Source organism: Sabethes cyaneus, chromosome 1 (assembly GCF_943734655.1).
Source record: "Sabethes cyaneus chromosome 1, idSabCyanKW18_F2, whole genome shotgun sequence".
Lineage (NCBI taxonomy): Eukaryota > Metazoa > Arthropoda > Insecta > Diptera > Culicidae > Sabethes > Sabethes cyaneus.
Genome location: NC_071353.1, coordinates 49,246,819 through 49,266,101, shown reverse-complemented (window position 1 = coordinate 49,266,101; position 19,283 = coordinate 49,246,819). Strand labels below are relative to the sequence as shown.

Genomic DNA, 19,283 nt, shown 5'->3' with positions numbered 1-19,283 from the left:
AGTTCAATGCAATATTTTTTATGTGCTGTCATTTTCCATAAATAGAAATATGTTCGATCGGACCATTATAACGCATTTATCGATATTTTAGTTTCGCTCTGTGGGTCTTGGGGTTAACTGCAGAGATGTCGATAAAACACTGACAAATGACACACCTACACTCGCAGCTGGTCAATGTTATTCAATAGTATGGCGTACTGTTTGCGTTTTTATATTATGCTAATGCGGTAGTTACCGGCTTTGTTCCTTAAGAGGCAAACTTCGATAATAACTTAATTTATTCGACTGTCTTACTTTCAAATTCTAATCAATTTTTTGTAATATAAACAAGAACTAATATGCTCAGGGTCTTCACGGAAAGATGACGAAAATGTGATGAAAAAGTAACATAAAATACAATGAAAAGATGCTAAAACAGCAAGCATTAAAGAGCTTTTTAAAAAGCTTCAAACGACGACTAAATAACGACGAAAAAACACGTAAAAGAGAACGTTTTTGTTGTCTTGACTGACAGACGCCCAAACAGTAACAGAAAAACGGCAAGAAGCTACCGAAAATAACCGACAAAAATGCCAAAAGCAAACGTTTAAAACGACCAAAATTCGATGGAAAAATGACAAAAAGACCACGAAAATACAGCAAAAATACGACCGAGGGATGACAAAGAGACAATGAATACCAAGGGAAGGCAACAAAAAGATAATAAAAAGACCGCGAAAAGGCAACGACAATACGACGAATAGACAACGAAAGCATGACAAAAAGACGACAAAAGAAAGACGAAAAAAGCAAATAAACGACAAGAACAACGACAACAAGACGACGATGAGGCATTGAATAGGCAACTAAATAACGATGGAAATATGGCGAAGAAGTAAAAATATCAGTCCTCGCGTAGCGGTTAGCATTCACACCTCTCACGCCGAGGACCCGGGTTCAAATCCCAACCTCGCAGAAGTCACGAAAAAAATCCTGACCAGATTTGAAACCATCTACTTTCGTATCATATAGCAACACTAGCTGAATACCCGATCCTACTCGGGACACATTTGTCTCACAGTCACTTGTACACCTGTTGTCATAAGGGAAATCCATAATGCAAAAAATCAAACCATTTTTCCTCATTTAAACGCCTCGTCAATTCCCCCCTCGTAATTCCCTATAAAAAAAGAGAATACAACCGTTTTTCATTACTTATGTCGAATTTGTTTCTTCAATCCGGGTTGAAACTGGATGAATTTTATCTGTCAGATAGGAGCAAATGAACACAAAAAGTTCATCCAGTTCCAATCCGGATTGAATAAACAAATTCGACAAGGCTACCTCTTCGTTTTAGACTCCTTTCTTATTAGTCACCTACAGGTGTACGAGTCGATCCGGAAATTCGCATAATTTAAGACAAGCAAGGCTTGAGTAGCTCTGTCGTAAATATCTCTTAACAAATTCGAAGTCGTAATTGGGTAGTTACGTAACAATTCTAAAGTCACTTGGTTTTACTTGAATTTTATATGGGTTCTATTGCGGTACCTATTAACCCATTTCCTCCCAGTGTTGCGAAAACGCAACGCACTTTCATTCGATTCTAGAGAAGGCCCGGTTTAAGATATCAACTTGGACCCTGAGAAACAAAGAAAGATTGGAAAAAAATCTAAATCCTGTGTTTGCTCAAAGGTCAGATGTTACATGTAACATAATTACAGCTGTGACAAAACAACAGGTTTTGATATTTTTCAGATAGTTAAGGCAAAATGCTCATAAAACTCGATTTTACCTCTATTGACGCCTTACCTATTAATCAGTATTAGTAATAATCGGTTGCTTGCCAAAAAAAAAACTTTGTTTCATAATTTTGATTATTTTTATAATTTGAAAATAGGTTTTAAGCTTTGCGTTGCGACACTTGGAAGAAACGATATTCAAAATTGGCAACGGGAACGTTTGTTTTCGTTCGTTCGCCTCGGTGTTTCATTTGATGTCGTTGCTTTTTAGTAAACAAATGAATGTAAATCTTGTTTTTCGCTTGTTCAAAATATCCCGGAAACATTATAAAAGTTTACATAACATAGAATTCGTAGCTTCAAACACTGATGGCAGATGGAGCAGCCGTTGTGATAAGAGCGTAATAAAATCGTTAAAGTAACTTTACCTCCGGAATATCTGGAGGAATTGAGTGACAGCAACGACAGTTTCATGGTCCCAAATTTATGTTACAACCTTTCCGGAACGTGTTGGTAGGAAATTAATCATCTGCGATGGCATGCATTTAGCATTCAAAATGCATTCTAATGCCAAGATGGTCTGCAACCCAAATATTTCGATATCTATAACATGTAATACTCTTGGTCGTTCATTTAATACTAAAAATCAGCAAAAAAATCGGCGTTTTGGCAACGTAGCGTTGCGGGACACAGGGTCAAAATTAAAAATACATGTCAGCGGCTTTTTCTTAGTTGACCTAAAAAAATTTTTTTTTGAAAATTTCAACTTTCTATCCCTGCTGGGAAAATTGTGGGGCTTAATGGGTTAATCATTACCTCTGGTTTTATTATGGTATTACGCAATACCAAGAGAATACGAGTCAAAATACTCTTGTAGCCAGCTAGAAAGTCACAATAAAACTGTTAATAAAGCCAATTTAGTGTGGTTGCGTATATTATCACTATAAAACTAATTGGCTGCACAACGTCTCTTATAAACTTACCATACGTGTGGCGTATCAATACAATATGGCGCACCAATCGAAATTGATTTTATTACGGTTACTTGTCCTACCGCAATAAATCTGTTAGTTATATTGCTGCTGTTATGAAGAATATTAGAGTTCAACTTTGCAGCTTTGCAGAAAGAAAGTTATTATCATTCGGTTTTCCTGTCACTAAAGGAAGCAGCTAAATTGATTTTGCTAGAAATTAAGATTGACTTATTGAATATATTTATTTTGTTGAAATGACCAGTTTTCGAAAATTGCTTAATTTCGATGGCGCGTTGATTTTATCTCCCTATCATGTCAATATGCACGATAAAATTTTAAACGCAAGTGCTGTTAATTTATTAATTATTCTATGGGATATTTTATTATGGTCGCTGCAAAGCAAATTGATCAGGATGATCTGACAGTAAAGCTTTGACTGTGATCAGAGCAAGCTGTATGCTTTATAGCTTTGTAGCGAAAAGCTTCATTAAATTATGGCGGTAGCTGTCAAGCAGCGAAAAGCATAATCGGTTTTATTGCTGCTTTCAGCAGAGTGTAATAAGACTGCTCCAGCTTATGACCTGATTCTTATAGAGGTTATGAAAACCTTCTGAAGAGTAGGACACTTGGCCGGAAGGCAGTTTTATAGCGGTCAACAGAAAGTTCTGGTGCAGCCAGGGATGGTTCGATCACTTTGGCTCAATTTTGATTCATTTGACAGTACCGTCTTAACGGGGCCAAATATAACAAAGTTATGTATGAGACATTTGTAGAACAGGTTATTATCTATAATTTTGCTGAACAAAGTTTTGCTGTATCTTTTGTAGTTACGACGCTACAATGCTAGTATCTTGTTAGTGACTAAATGAACGTTCATTTAGTCACTGATGAGTTACTAGCGTTGTAGCAACGTAACTACAAACGATACAGCAAAACTTTGTTCAGAAAAATTGTAGATTAGAACTAGTTCTATAAATGTCCTATATATAACATTGTCATATTTGGCTCGGCTGAGACGGTACTGTCAAATGAATCAAAATTGAGTCAAAGTGATCGAACCATCCCTGGGTGGAGCTCATAGTTAATTAGCAGTTTTGTGGAATTGGTCATGAAAACTACTAGTAGAACGTAATAAAACTTAAAATTGTTGCTTGGGTAATGCTTGATAAAGTGGGCTCAAGGTGATTTTCTATCGTATATAATGATAATAATTGACATACATTCGATTTTCAGCTTATGCTATGATGGTATAGCAGTACGAAGCAAGTCGCGCTTAATCGGATATTATCGTATATAAATACTTATATTGTCGTAACACTTAAAATTATTCCTAATCACGTATATCGCCTCCAAAATAGTACAGATATGCCAATTTTGCGCAAGACATATGATTTATTAGCATGGATATCTGTACATAATGCTGATTTTTATGTTTTATATACTTATGAAAATGCTAGCTTGGTCGGTTGTAGGCTACAGGACTCCAATTCCTTGGACACCGTGTACTCTCCGCCAGATCCCACTCCACCTGGCCTAACCATCTTGCTCGATGCGTCCCTCGTCGTGTTGTTCTTACCGGGTTTGAAGCAAACGCCATTTTTGCAGGGTAGTTTTCCGGCATTCTAGTAATACACCCTGCTTATCGTATTCGTCCTGCTTTAGCCACATTGTGAGTAATGGTATCGCCTTAGAGTTGTAGGAGTTCATGGTTCATCCTTCGCCTCCATACTCCGTTCTTCTGTACACCGCTGAAGATCATTCTTAACACTTGTCTTTCGAAAACTCCGAGTACTCGAAATCCCTCGACGAACATTTCATGCCCGTAGAGAACAACCGGCTAATGAGCGTCTTATACAGGGTACACTTTGTACGGAGGCTTAGTCTGTTCGACCACAATCGCTTGTGTAGCCCATAAAAAGCACGGCACGAGTTCCACTGATGATATGCCTCCTAATCTCGAGGCTTGTGTCAATATCCGCTGTTACCAGTGAGGGGAGTTACCAGTTGTAACAACTACTTCAAACTCATCGCGGTCGATCGCTACACTGCTGCCCAAGTAGCTTCAACCTGACCGAGACATCTAGCACGTAGGGCCCCTCTATTACCGGTGTCGGTTTCACTGCTTTCACTGCACTCCGACAAGCGGCATCCTTGCGACGTGATCTGCCACGGTAGCCTCCCGACTATCGCCAGGTACACGGTGGGAACATCGTCGCAACCCCTTTCTTTCAAATACGGTAAGTGTACGTATATCTACCGTAAGTAAAGTTACAGTATCAAGTCAAGTCAAGTAGTAGAGTATCAGTGGTTTAAATAGCGTTTTGTACATAGTCAGCTTTGTGCGGCGACGTATGCTCCTTGATTGAAGCGTCGTGCGGAGGAAAAAGTAAGCCCGACTTGCAGCATAAATGCGTCGTTGAATCTCCTCACTAGTATTGTTGTCAGCGGCGACCAAAGACCCCAAACATATGTAAGCATCAACCACTTCATGTTTTTCACTCCGTTTTTAGTCTTGCAGAGATGATCTCCGTCGTCTCAAAGTTTCTAGTAATGATGTCAAGAGGTCATTTGCGTAGGCTAGGAGTTACCTACTTTTGCCGCAGATCATTTCTCTTGATGCTTGCTTGGCGGATCACACCTTCAATGTTGAATAACATACGAGACAGGCCATCCATTTGCCGCAACTCTCTTTGCCATTGGATAGGCTCGAGATTGTCCCCGAAACACGTACGTAGCATATCACTCGCTCTAGGATAGCTATGATCAGCCGCGTCAGCTTTTTTGTAAAACCGGTCTTGTGAATAATCGACCATAGCTATTCGCGCTCGACTGTATCGAATGCTGCCCTCAAATCCGCGTAAGATCGTCGTACGTAGATTCAAATCAAATTTGGTTGATGTCTCAACAATATACGTACTTTCCAAGCCAAATCAACCAAATAGAAGAAATCTGTCTATTCTTCTATTCATATACGACTACGACATACGATCAACGCTACCCCATAATAACATTGTTCAACAATTTTCTCGATTTATTCACTCTCCCGGCGTAGGACAAAACCAGTACACGAGTCGTTGCAATCGACCCAGACTCTGTCAAGCGGCAAATTGTGTTATCAAGCAGCATTGGTGATTCAAGGCTAATTCTCGTTATCAGCGCACAGTTTTTATGAAAACTCCTTTGCCCAAGTTTTGACTCATCTCATCAGAAAGAACGAAAGCTTGCTCACGCGTTATCACCTTCTGTGTCAATCTTCTGCGGCAATGTTATCAAAAATTAATACAAATGTGATAAGTTTTCTTGTTCGTTTCTTTTCTTTTCGCACTTCATGTATACACGGTGTCTGCCGCTTCACTTTGAATAGGTATAAATTTTAATTTAATAATAAGGTATCTTTTTTCTCGTCACGGCTGCCACGTAGTTTCGTTCCAAAAATCATTACGCGCAATGACTTCCAATATTGAGGCTTTTGAAAAATTTAATTTTCTTGTCGCATAAAAGAAATGAGGATTAGATGCCTGCTGGAGCCCAGGCCCAGCCCAGCCCAGGCAGGATGGCTGATTCACAGTGCAACACATTTTTCCATTCATCCAACAACGGCTTGAAGTCGCTTCCCATTCCATCCAATCAACGGAAACCCGAGCGATGGTGATGAAGGAAACCGTTCTGAATGCTCCATTAGTGCGACATGGCCGGGCAGTCTGCTTTGATTAATTCGACAAGCTGCGATATATTATGCCACCGGAATGATTCCTTTTATTGATTGTTTCCTATACTTACGTGTGCCACGCGGTAGGCTCTTCAAAAGCGCTTGAAACGGAATCACGCGAGCGGTGGAGTGGGCATTAGAGGAGTCCTGAGAAATGCTTCCGATATTCTTTTGTAACCGCCGCTGTGAAAGGAGCACCCCCCGGCCTCGAATCCTACGGGTGGAGAAAATATACTTACTAGAATTGGAAATCACCGAGAAACGACGATGGTACAACGACGTGCAGTGACGGCGAGTTGATAAACTGAATGCCACAAGGTTGTTAACGGTTTTGACATTCTTTAGCGTCGCTTTTCACCGCCAATCTATCTCCCTGCTTTTTGTTAGGTCTTATTATGTCAATTCTCGAGGGTACTTTCGCCCCCTTCCGTTCTGGTGTGGCACCTTGTGGACGACGATGGCGGCGTGATGGTTCAACAGTAGCATGGAATTCAGACGTCTGATCTGACGTCGGAGAAAAGCAACACTAGTGTAATATGTTGTGGTTCAGAAATAAAAACTGGTAGGACACAAAGTGCGGTTTTTCAATCTTTAGTGTGTTTAGAGATGTTTTTGCAATTTTTTTCGAATATTTATTTACCAAATCTGTTATTTTATATAATTTTTTTGCATTTTGTGTCTTAGGCATGATCGAAAATTTTTTTTTTTGAAGCCGGTTTTCTTCGCGAGCTTCTCAAGCACAGATGACAAAACAATGACGGGCATGAATAATTGAAATTAGTTTCGATTGTGTCGGAAGAATATAATATTATCCCGCTATCTATTTTTTTACGCTGTATAAGTTGTACATGAGTCCAAGTCTTGAAAAAAAATTTCTTATTAAAGGTTTTGGTCTTTACTATAGACCAGCCTACGCTAACGTTTTATAATAATACGTCAATTATACGGTCGTGTCTATAACACAACCCTTCCGAATTCTTCGGCAAAAATTGCTGTGATACACTCAAATTTACAGTTACGTTATCCTACAGAAGACTATTAAATGGTCGCAGTGGTTTGAACGTACACTGGTTGACAACATTTATCGAATTTCTCAGTACCATCGATACAAACCGTGAGTTTTATGACCTTTAAAGTCCCAAGTGCTCTCATGAATGTATGAAATACTGTTCTAGTAAAATAAAGTATTCCCAGAACCAGTGCAGTTCACCCTCCCGTTTCCTTCAACCTTTCTTTGCTAAGAATGCCAAGAATTCGCACTGATACCTCCTTAAACGACAAGGTCGAATTCATTCTCGTTCTTAGAAATATCATCGACTAGCTACTGATTGGCATGCAAAACCTCGGTGCGTCCTTTCCATCCCGATAACCGGGAAAAGTATTCGGATAACCGGAAAAGTATCTGCGCTCAATCCGTTGCAAAATCTTTACGTAACCACGCGCCAAGCTCAACCACTACGAGGGAACCCACCCCGAAAAACATGCATCCCATCTCGCAACCGGGGCTGATCCACTCGACTGACAGGAGCGAAAACGTCTCATACCGGCATGCAGTGCAGTGCCGCCGCTCTTCATAACTGAGTGGATTTTCACACAGCCCAACAACGATTTACCGCACTCCACCCTCATCGTTATTTGTCTTCATCGGTTTCAATGGTGATGATGAAGTTCAACGCGGTCGCAAGGAACACCAGTCAGTGTCAGAACACAGTCTGGTTCGCAAGCAGGGGCTTGATGGAGTGGATGTTGCTAGTCACACAGTTCTATCCTGGCTAACTGTGCTTGTGGTTTATTTACTCGTCGTAGGCGGCAGTTAGGGAGAAACAGGAAAACTGTCAGAGTCAACGTGGTAAGGTGGAATTTTTATTCAATAAAAAGTGATTTAAACTTTTTTCTGTTTCTTCTTTTTGCGGCTCAAGCCTGAGATCCCTCTTCTGGCGCTCTTGTTTCTGGCGTTTGAAAGCGCTGTTATCAACATCTTCATCTTCATCAATATCGTACGGAGGAATGGAGGATGGGCTGGAAAAAAGTCTTTGTATACTCCCGTCTACCCCTCGGAACGATTACCTACCCCCGGTTTGGTGGTGGGTTCTTTTTTCCTTCTGAACACATCGACCGTTCGGTGCTCAAAAGACTGCACAAAAATTTTCCTCCCGTCTTGCTTCTGGCTAATTCGATAAATTTAAAATTTATGGTGACAGATTGTTGTTATAATAATTTAATTATGTTTACTCGCAAAGGTGACAGCGAAATCTTTCCAGTGGCGAAAAAGCTTCTGGCAAATTGATTGGCTGGTGATTATTCTATGCGCAACTTTTCGTTTTTAAATTGACTACATCTAATTCAATCTGTGGATCCAGTTTGATGTCTTCTTGAATTGCAGTGAATGACAGCCTGTGCTGGGGACTGCCGACTCCTCATGCACGCTACTGCGGTTGATGGATGCTAATCGTCTTCGAAGAATTGCGGGATTTATTAAATTGAAATGTGCGCTGCCGATGAGGGAATGGGGGAAATTTTTATACTATTGGAGTAGACATTGTTACTAGGTCAATCATAATAGGTTGTTATATGGTTGAATGAAAACGTGATATCTTTTTTAACGAACAGAGATCGATATCTGATTGTAAAATTTAAATAAATAATTCCAAGTAGCGGGCTTTAATTTTTTTGTTCAATTTAGTCGGCCACCATCACACCGAAAGGCTATTGGGCCGTTAGGGCTTTAATATGATTTTAAGCTCTGAAGGAAATCTCAGAGATTAGATTTCAATGTTTCAACAAAGACTCACACAGATGTCATATATAATAATGACATTTTATTGCGGTATGAATCATTACCTCTGGTTTTATCATGGTGTTGCGCAATACGAAGATGATACAAGTCAAAAACTACTTAAAGCTAGCTATAAAACCATAATAAAACAGTTACTATAACAAGCTCATTATGGTTGCTTATATCACCATGATAAAACTGGTTGCTTGCGATACATCTCTTAACTTACTATGGAGCGTAGCACAAATGAAAGTTAATTTTATTATGGTTGCTTGTCAAACCGCAATAAAACTTAGTTTTACGGAGTTTCAATATGGTAACACCCTGATTGTAGATTGATTGCTGCTATTATGAACAATATTAGAGTTCAACACCAAAATCACTCTTTTATGCGTGGCTATATTGCCGTTTCCTATCATTTCTTTTGGTCGCCAAACGACAATTCATCAAACCAAACTGTGAGTTGCAGAAAGGAAGTTATTATTAATCGGTTTTCCTGTCAGAATGAAACTAGAATGATTTTGCTAGAGACTAATATTGACTAATCGAATATATTTATTTTGTTTAAGAGGGCATAGTACTTTTTACACCATATTTTTTGCCTGTTTTCAAATATTTTATTCTCGATAACGCGAAAAGCGAATCGATTCGGGTTTTTTGCATTCCAAACATTGCACATAATGCTAATATTTACAATTTTGTTTGCATATGTGAACCTCTTCCCCTCTCCCCTACGGCTCCTTGAACATGATCGTTCGAAAAAACATGATTTGCGGTACCATGGATTGGCGCTGGGGGTCTTATCCGAATTGAAAAATTCCAAAACGACATGAAAGTATATTAAATTATCTCGTGTTTGACCCATCCTTTTTTTAAAATTCGAACGCATAACAAAATGGTGAACATTCAAACATAAAAGTAAGGTTTTTAGTCGAAAAAATTGACTTTAAACATTTCTAAAAAATACAAAAATAGTAATATCAAAAAAAGGATGGGTCAAACACTGATAATTTTGTTGGCTTTAAAACAAAAAAAGAATCATGAGAATTGCTTGAGCCGTTCTTGAGATATTTATGGTACCGACTTTCAAAACCTGGTTTCGAGAAAAACGACGTTGAACTTTTTATTCGCCGTGTAATCGCTCCAGACATGCGCGGTACAAATAGCTGTAACTTTGTCAATTTTTGGAATTCATTGAAATGACTTGAAACACATATGGTCAAAATGTTAATCTTTCGACATAATCAATAAAAAAAATTTCGATTTTTTTAAGTTGAAAAAGTACTATGCCCCCTTAAGCAACTGATTTTTAAACTGATTGCAAAATTTTTATGGTGCGTTAATTTTAGCCACTGATTCAATTATGGACAATAAAATTTAATGCGCATATTGCACAACTACGCAAACTGCTGAAAATTTCTCACATATTCTTTGGACATTTTATTACGGTCGATGTAAATCAAATCGATCAGGATGATCTGACGGTAAAACTTTACCTTTGCTGTTCACAGTTATATATTTTCAAGTTGATAAAGCTGTCGATTTTACTTTTCACATAGCAAGTTTGTCGAACGCCTCCCAGTTGGCCTCGAGGTATGATGCTGGTCTAATAAGCCAGTCGTCGTATGTTCGAATCTCGACTGGGAGAGGCCCTGTCCTGTACTCTAACAGCTGGCTGCGAAGCCTGTCGTATAAAAACAGAAGGTCAAGTTTCGATAACGGAATGTGGCACCTAGGTTTTGCTTTGCTTTGCTTACCTTTGTCGAACATTAGATTACAAGGCAGCGGCTTAACTTATCAATATGTTATAAAAATCTTCTGAAGAATGGGCCTGGGTTTTCTAGCAGTCATCAGAAGGTTCTAGTAGAGCCAAACCCGATCAAATGACAACTTGTTAAGCGTAGCTACCTATTAACCCCCCCCCCCATCCTTTCCACTCTTTTCCCTCCATTCCCAAAAAATCCTTCTTCGTGCTTGTCACATTTTGGTTTTAAAGCAGGCCAGAATTCTGGTTTTTATGACACATCTTGATATAAATTAGATCAAATTATATCATAAGTTAGTGTGTGAAGTTTGAAAAAGTAGGTTCAACTATGATAGTAGCAAAGTTTTGGAAACACGACAGATATGCACAGAAAAACTAAAAAAAAAATTTACATCCTTAAAATTAAAGATTTTTAACGACGAACTGAGACAACTCTATCCTTGAAAAAGACTAAAATAAATAGTCGAAACGTCGGAGTGAATTGAAAAAGACAGTTCTAATTTCCATAAAAGACTGAAATGGCCAAAAAAAAGTACGATAAAAATTACATAATTTGATATATTTTTGATATGGCTAGAGCGGATTTTGTTACAATTTTTGTAATTTTAACTACTAACGAGACCAAGTTTATAACAAAACGCATATGAAATTTTGTTATGAAAAACTGGTTATTTATAACTCACTAGTTGAGCCCGAATCTTACGATTCGGAAAATATAAATGTCTGTCAAGAAAACTGCGGATACATTCCATATGCCAGTGTTTGCGGAGATATTTAACCTTTGTATTAGTTCTTTGAGCTTTATATTAAATTTATTCACATTGCGGCATGCGAATATCTTATGATTACAATAATGTAGCTCTAACATGTTGTACATAAAAGAGTCATAGCCTGAAACTGAAACAAATAGTTTTCATGCTCTTATTGAGTTTTATAACTGAATAAAATCATTATCTCCGCTGTGCTGATTTTATAGGTGGGCAAAATGGCTCTTTTGTGTGAGTGACTCTACAGAAACTATAGTTTACAGAGGCGACAAGGCAGTCAAAAACCGCTCAGGAGGACTCACCTAACTATAACGAGGCGAAACAGGTTTGGTATAGTAGGACATGCATCGAAGCATGGGTAAAACCCTCAACACGTAAGCACGCATAAAAAATATAAGCTTATCGTTTACTCAATAACGATAAAGCACAGAAATGCAGTGCAGAATACAGCATACACCCGGGCAACATTACAATAGATCAATAATGTTGTGGTCAAAGTGATAAGCCCAAGCCCATACAAAAAAAAGTGACTCTGAGCAGTCCATTTTCTGCCGCGATCCGATTCAAATGTGCGGCACGTTGAAATCCCGACGAGCAATCGAGTCTAGCCGGCGAATACAACAGTCGAATCAAGCAGTCGAGTCAAGCAACTGAGTCGAGCAATCGAGTCGAGCAGCTGAGTGGAGCAGTTGAGTTGAGCAGTCAAATCGAGTAGTTGAATCAAGCAGTACAGTCGAGCTGTCAAATCGAGCAGTTCAGTCAAGCAATCTAGCCGAGCAGTCAAGTAGTCCAGTCGAGCAGTTAAATCGAGTAGTCTAGTCATATTGAGTAGTAAATCGAGCAGTCGAATCGGCCAGTTGAGTAGAACAGTTAAGTCGAGTAGTCCAGTCGAGCAATTAAATCGAACTGTTCAGTCAAGTGTTCAAGTCGATCGTCCAATCGAGCAGCAGAGTTGAGCAGTCCAATCGAACAGTCCAGTCGAGCAGTTCAGTTACGCAATCCAGACGAAGCAATTAAATGGAGCAGTCTAGTCGTCCAGTCCAGTCGAGCAGTCTAGACGACCGGTTAAGCAATCCAGCAGTCCAGCAGTCGACCAGTGAGGTGAATGAGAATAGAACACTTGAAAGCATGACCTCTTATGACGTCCTGTCAGAGACCTGGTTTTGGCTACAGACAAGCTTCTTTTATATAGACTAGCTGTAACACCGACGCGTCGCCTCGCGTCTAAGTGAGAGCAAATTGGTGGTACGCTATGTAACTCTTACTTACTTACTTACTTAGGTGGCTTGCCGTCCTAAGACAAAGCCTGTTGAACAAAATTTCTCCATGTAACTCGGTTGAGGGCTACCGCTCTCCAATTCCTCGGACACCGAGTACTCTCCGCCAGATCTCGCTCCACCTGGTCTAACCATCTTGCTCGCTGCGCTCCTGGTCGTCTTGTTCCTACCGGATTTGAGGCGAACACCATCTTTGCAGGGCAGTTGTCCGGCATTCTTGCAACATGCCCTGCCCATCGCATCCGTCCAGCTTTAGCTACCTTCTGGATACTGGGTTCGCCATAGAGCTGTGCGAGTTCATGGTTCATCCTCCGCCTCCATACTCCGTTCTCCTGTACGCCGCCGAAGATCGTTCTTAGCACTCGTCGTTCGAAAACTCCGAGTACTCGCAGGTCCTCCTCGAGCATTGTCCATGTTTCATGCCCGTAAAGAACAACTGGTCTAATAAGCGTCTTGTACAGGGTGCACTTTGTACGGGGACTTAGTCTGTTCGACCGCAATTGCTTGTGGAGCCCATAGTAAGCACGACTTCCGCTGATAATACGCCTCCGAATCTCACGGCTGGTATCATTGTCCGCCGTTACCAGTGAGCCAAGGTAGACAAATTCATCGACTACCTCAAACTCATCGCCGTCGATCAATATACTACTGCCCAAGCGGTGTCGTTCGGCCTCGGTTCCGCTGGCCAGCATGTACTTTGTTTTAGACGTATTTACCTTTAACCCAATCTTTTCTGCTTCGCGCTTTAGTCTGGTGTACTGTTCAGCCACCGCCACAGATGTTCTGCCGATAATACCCATGTCATCGGCAAAGCAGACGAATTGACTAGATTTGTTGAATATCGTGCCCCGCGTGTTGATATCCGCTCGGTTCATAACACCTTGTAGCGCTATGTTGAACAGCAGGCATGAAAGACCATCACCTTGACTGTCAAGCTATGTAACTCTATGAAGTGCAACTACGTTACTTTTGCTCGTCTTGAATGTAATCTGCTATGATTGGTTTGAGTCTTTGCTTAATGTGGGCGATTATTACCACGAAAATACACATACATTTGATATCTGTGCTTGGAAACTACGCCAGAGTGCAAAAGCACCCCTGTTCTCCAACCGATTTTATCTTTAAACATTCAATCTATTCCAATTTGATGTCCTAAAAGAGAAACGTCGTAGAAAAGTGGGCAGAAATGGAAGAAAAGTTCTCGTAGAAAAGGACAGGATGAAATCCTTTTGCAGGATTACTTCCGTATTATTCGGCACTGTTTTCTTGCTCGGAAACAGAGCTGAAGGGATATTTGTGCATGTGACGTGACGCAGTAATTTTCAAAGCGAAGAAAATCCGAGAATAGTTTTTTAGCTTTTCATTTGCTACTTTGCGTCAATTAGTTGCTTGCAATTCTTTACATAGTTTCAATTGAATTTCTGTCAAGTATGCAAATAGCTGTAAATTCTACTTTACAGTAACAATGTAACTAGTAAGATGCAGAGGACGTTAGCTAATTGATATTTTAACTGGCTGTCCACATGTTAGTTGTAAGACAATTGAATCGATTGTTTGAGAAACCCCACAAGTGCTTTTGACACAATTGTAGGAAAACAACAAAAAACTGGTTTTCCCGAAGTATGTTCAACCCCAACTAAGAGGGATTTATGGAACCAACCTTTTTCCAGAGTTTGAGAGAATATCAGGAATCCCCGAGGATTTAAAACTGTCAAAAACTCATGGAAAATTACTCATGTCAAATGGCGCATGTGGGGTTTCTCAAACAAACGATTCAATTATACTTCAAACCAATCTATCACAATGAATGGTGCTATCAGTAATTTCGTGAAAATTGACGAATGCGAATCAGTGCTGTAGATGATAGCCCAGAAAAGTTATTAAGTTTTTTGGTTATAATCGTAGTTTTAACCAAGCTCCATAAGTAAGCTAACTTTGTATGCCTTCTGGGACAACATTTTGGCTATTCACTCAGAAACAAAAGCAGTTGCTCATTGTTGAGTGAGCCAAGCGCGAGGCAATGATACTCATATATATTCATAAACATACACACAGAAATACAGTTGGCATAAGTCTTTGATCTAATGACCTGACATAAAGTAATACTTTATCGAGTAAAACATAGACTAATCTCAAGTTTTTAGTCTTGACCTTGAAATGCGGTCATACAATGCGGTCATTGGACAAAAGGTAGGAGTCAAAATGACTACTTGTCAAGCATAGCTACCAATACCCCCCCCCCCCCTTCCTTTCCGCTCTTCCCCACCTTCACCAAAAATTTTCATTTCTTTCCCTACCGTCCTTTCATCAATTGTAGAACCATCGTTTCAAAAAATATCGAGTAAAACATGTTATCAATGTAACGAGTATTATACGGCATAGTGCTACGTCACCCTGTCGTGCAACCCTTAGGGCTGTATACCTTGAAGTTTTTAATTTGTCTATCTTCTTATTCCCGACCTCCTTGATGTCAGTCCATCACAACGTACCTCGGTTTCTCCAACCGCTTCTGGGGCGGGTTTTTACCACCGTATTTTGTTTGTCATTCCGATTCGGTGTCTTGCGAACCTTGACAACGTAGAGGCTGACACGTTTCATCGTTTTTTGGATCGTTTGGACAAACTAACCAGATGGACCAGAACATCCGTGTTATTCGACGAAACGAAACAGCGAAACGAAAGTTAACGCTGGACACTTTTTTCAAATGTTCCACAGTTTGTTAGGCAATTTTTTAACTTTGTTAGATGACGTCGAGATTATTCTTTCTAAATGCCTGTATCTTGATATATCAGTTTCTTCTAATCTGTAGTAATCTATAAAGAATTAATCCATCAAGTGACAATCACACATCCTTTGGTGATTGGCAGTGAAAACACCAACGAACTGACATGACATCCCATATACTTTCCTTGAAAAACTTGTGTCCGAAAATTTGAATCAAAATACGTTAAACATTAACACCATCTGCACAACGGATCGCTATTTATCTTGGAAAAGTAGAAAACAGGTTTGGCAGAATGTCATTCGCTAACTATGTCTGACCGACACGAAAAAATAAAAACACACCAACACCAACACCAAGTTGATGCATAAAGCCCCTTGTAAAAATTAGTTTATCCTTTGTTTTTGCAATACACAAATAATTACCGGGTTATTTCCGTCATTTCCAATATTCATACAAATTTCTGGTGAAACAAACTGAACTTTGCATAAATCTGTCTCCCGTACCTTTGTACATCGCGGTGCTGTTTGACATAAGCGATCGCTCGCTTGTAAGCAAGTGGTCGTTTGCTTGTAAGATCTTGTGAGTCAAAAATGAAACGCCCGTGTCACGTCAGTTCGTCAGTGGTAAATTTTCAGCAGTTTCCATAGTTGTGCAGCATATGCGCATTAAATTTTATCGTGCATATTAGAATAATAAGTCGCTACAATCAACGCGCCGTAAATTTTTTTATTCAACAAATAAATAAATGGTAACATTTCTCGTGTTTAACCTTCAGTCGGATAGAACAGCTACAGGAGATGTTTTTTCCACGTTACCGTTTCTTACAATCTCTAGGGCTATGAAAGCCTAATGCTGCTAATAAAATAAATTTAACATATTTTTTTAATTATTTTGATTCCAGGATTCGCTTCTGCGAACACGATGTACATCCAATGGCTAAGCAAATTGGCGTTCTAATTGCAATCGTGCGCCAGAACAGGTAGCAGCTTCCGTCGCTTTGAGCCGAGCTCATGAGAACGGACCCTCGACATTGGCCTCTATCGAATTACATAAACTATCCCTAGATACTGGAAAGTGCAGAGAAGTATCGCCACGATTAACATATATTCCTATAGCAGTTTTCCTCCCGGTTTTTTTTTTGTCGGTTTTTGCTAAACAAACATTTCTTTATTTTAAGAATCAAACAATATAGCAGTGCAGTGTGGGAACGGGTGGGTATGTTTTTATAAATCAAAGTTTGATACAAATGTTAGCAGTTCTAAAATTCAGGAGATTTTTTTGACAGCATTCACATGTGGAATCTATCGGTCTTATGCTGCCACCGCAAACAAAGCTATAAACTATTATTAACAATTTTTCACAAACGCAACTAAGTTTTTATTTTATTTACTAACCTGCAAAATTCAATTAGAACACACCGGGAGGAACTTTGTGTCAAGTACATAGCAAAACTCCAGTAAAGAAACAAATAAAATCAGGCCTGCATTGCCGAAAAGAACAGATTGATAGGTAACCGTTTAATATGTAGCGAAAATTTTATCTGATAGCAGTTTTTGCAGTAGGACTCACTAAGACAAATAACGAAACATAGCGCTGTTTTATGTTTAAGCAAAACTACATTGGTTTGTATGCTAAGTGACTAGGTTTAACAATTTTTCTGTTGTTTCGTTTAAAAACATTGCTTAACATACGCTCTAGATTAGTTGTTGAATTTTGTTAGGAGCCGTTGAACTATTCTTTCTACAACTAATCAAATCTATAGTGATATTACAGTTAGGCTCGGCAAGTAGATGGTGCTTTTCTTTTACTTTCGGAAAAATAAAAGCCCCGCCAAAGGAAAAACGCAACAGGTGGTTCATTATGTTTGGCACGTCCCACTGCACACAGTGGGCGGTGGAACACGATGTTGCAGGTTTAGCCGTCGCACAAACCAACTCCTGCACGCGGCAGTTTGCTCTGGTTTACCAGCATGCTGTCAGTGCCAGCTTTTTTGCTCAACAGTACATACCTGCCGCCATCTTTCGTTCAACGCTTCGCTTCGTAGAAAGCTCACAACGCGATTAGCAAGCAGATAAAAGCTGTAGTCGTTATCGTTACGGAAATTGGGGTTCTGCTTTACATTATTATAGAATAATCAGTGCCATTTAATGAATCTTGTATGAATTTCAATCTTCACTCTAATGCTCTTCGAAGAAAAATAGCAGCACTTCGCAAAAGAGAATAACAATGTAAATACAGTTCGATCGTTAGCAATTTGTACATATAGTTACCAAATATGAATACTATTAAAACATAAACCGGTAAGCCCCTCCCTAATCATAGAAGATTGCCGATCAAATCCTGTCTAAAATGAGTCAATTTTTACTTTTTTGATGCATCGTTCGAGAGCGTTTTGATTGCGGAAGAATGAAATTATTAGAATAAACACACACATTTGGCGGTAACATTGTTTCAATCAAAAACTGTACATATAAAGGAAAGATAGGTGGCAACATTTGATCGTACGCTAATGTTTAATAAACAAGTGGTTAGTAGTGGTAACAAAAAAATGTATATTCATAGTAGAAAGCTTAGTATGTTAGGCACTTAACACTAAGAAATGTAAGGCGATTAATTGAGTATAGAAAAACTGAAATTCACATACAGACACCCACAAAAACTAATTCGATACATCTTCAAAGTTGATAGAACAAACTGATCTTTGATGACCAAGGAATATCGTGAAATTGAATGTGTTCGTTAAATTAATTTTAAATTCCATTTTTACTTTTGTGGATCCTTTTCTAGCGATGGCCTGTGTGGTCAAAAAAATGAAAAACTACCGGAAATAAACAACATTGTCGATGAGAGAAAAAAAAAATTGTTAGACACGATTGAGCATGAAATGGCTTAGAAGCGAATTTGCTAATTTCTTGAATGAAGTTAAAAATGCTGACGGTAATTTGTGGAGAAATTGTTGCTTCGTACAAATTAATTTATACTGCAGAAAAATTAAAAACAGTAACATTGATTTTGGGTTTGTTAAACAAATTGGAACAATAAGAACTGCTGGTTAGTTTTCTTCTGATCCGAAAACCATGAGCTGCTTGTGAAGTCCCGGAAATCAATGGCCCGTGTTTTAACTTTAAATGTGGTAGATTTGACAGTTCACATATGTTGTGTTTTGTGTAACTTTAATAAATAGAAAATTTCATACTAAAAACTGTTAAACATTTACTTTCTTTGAAAAGTATGAAGGTCTGTGCTAGAGACACGGACGTGTTGACTTAAAGCTAGTTTCACTAATTAATCAACTGCATACTGCAGTTGACGAACGATATTTGTAAGCTAGCTTTCTCACAGCAAATAATATTAGTTATTGGACGCTACTTGAAGGAATTTAATTAACCAATGTTTTCTATAGCATAGAAGAAGATTTGTTGGCATTTTGCTTTTTGATTATTTTCTAACAAGTAGGTAAATAATTGCAACCAACTAACGCAGCTCTTTGAGTGATATTTTGGTTCTTCACTTTGAGAACTGCAGTGCTGGGCACAATTTCGCTAATTCGCTAAATCGCTTGTTAGCGGCGC

General features: G+C 39.1%; 1 protein-coding gene across 10 annotated transcripts in view; it reads left to right on the top strand.

The window, feature by feature from the left end:
- LOC128732794 (forkhead box protein O) overlaps positions 1-18,756 on the top strand; it is a 197,621-nt gene extending 178,865 nt beyond the window's left edge. For all 10 annotated transcript variants that reach the window (XM_053826177.1, XM_053826175.1, XM_053826176.1 and 7 more), the window contains exon 11: positions 16,613-18,756. The gene's annotated coding sequence lies outside the window, so the exon portion shown is untranslated. The remainder of the gene's footprint in view (positions 1-16,612) is intronic.
- The last annotated feature ends 527 nt before the right edge of the window (positions 18,757-19,283 follow it).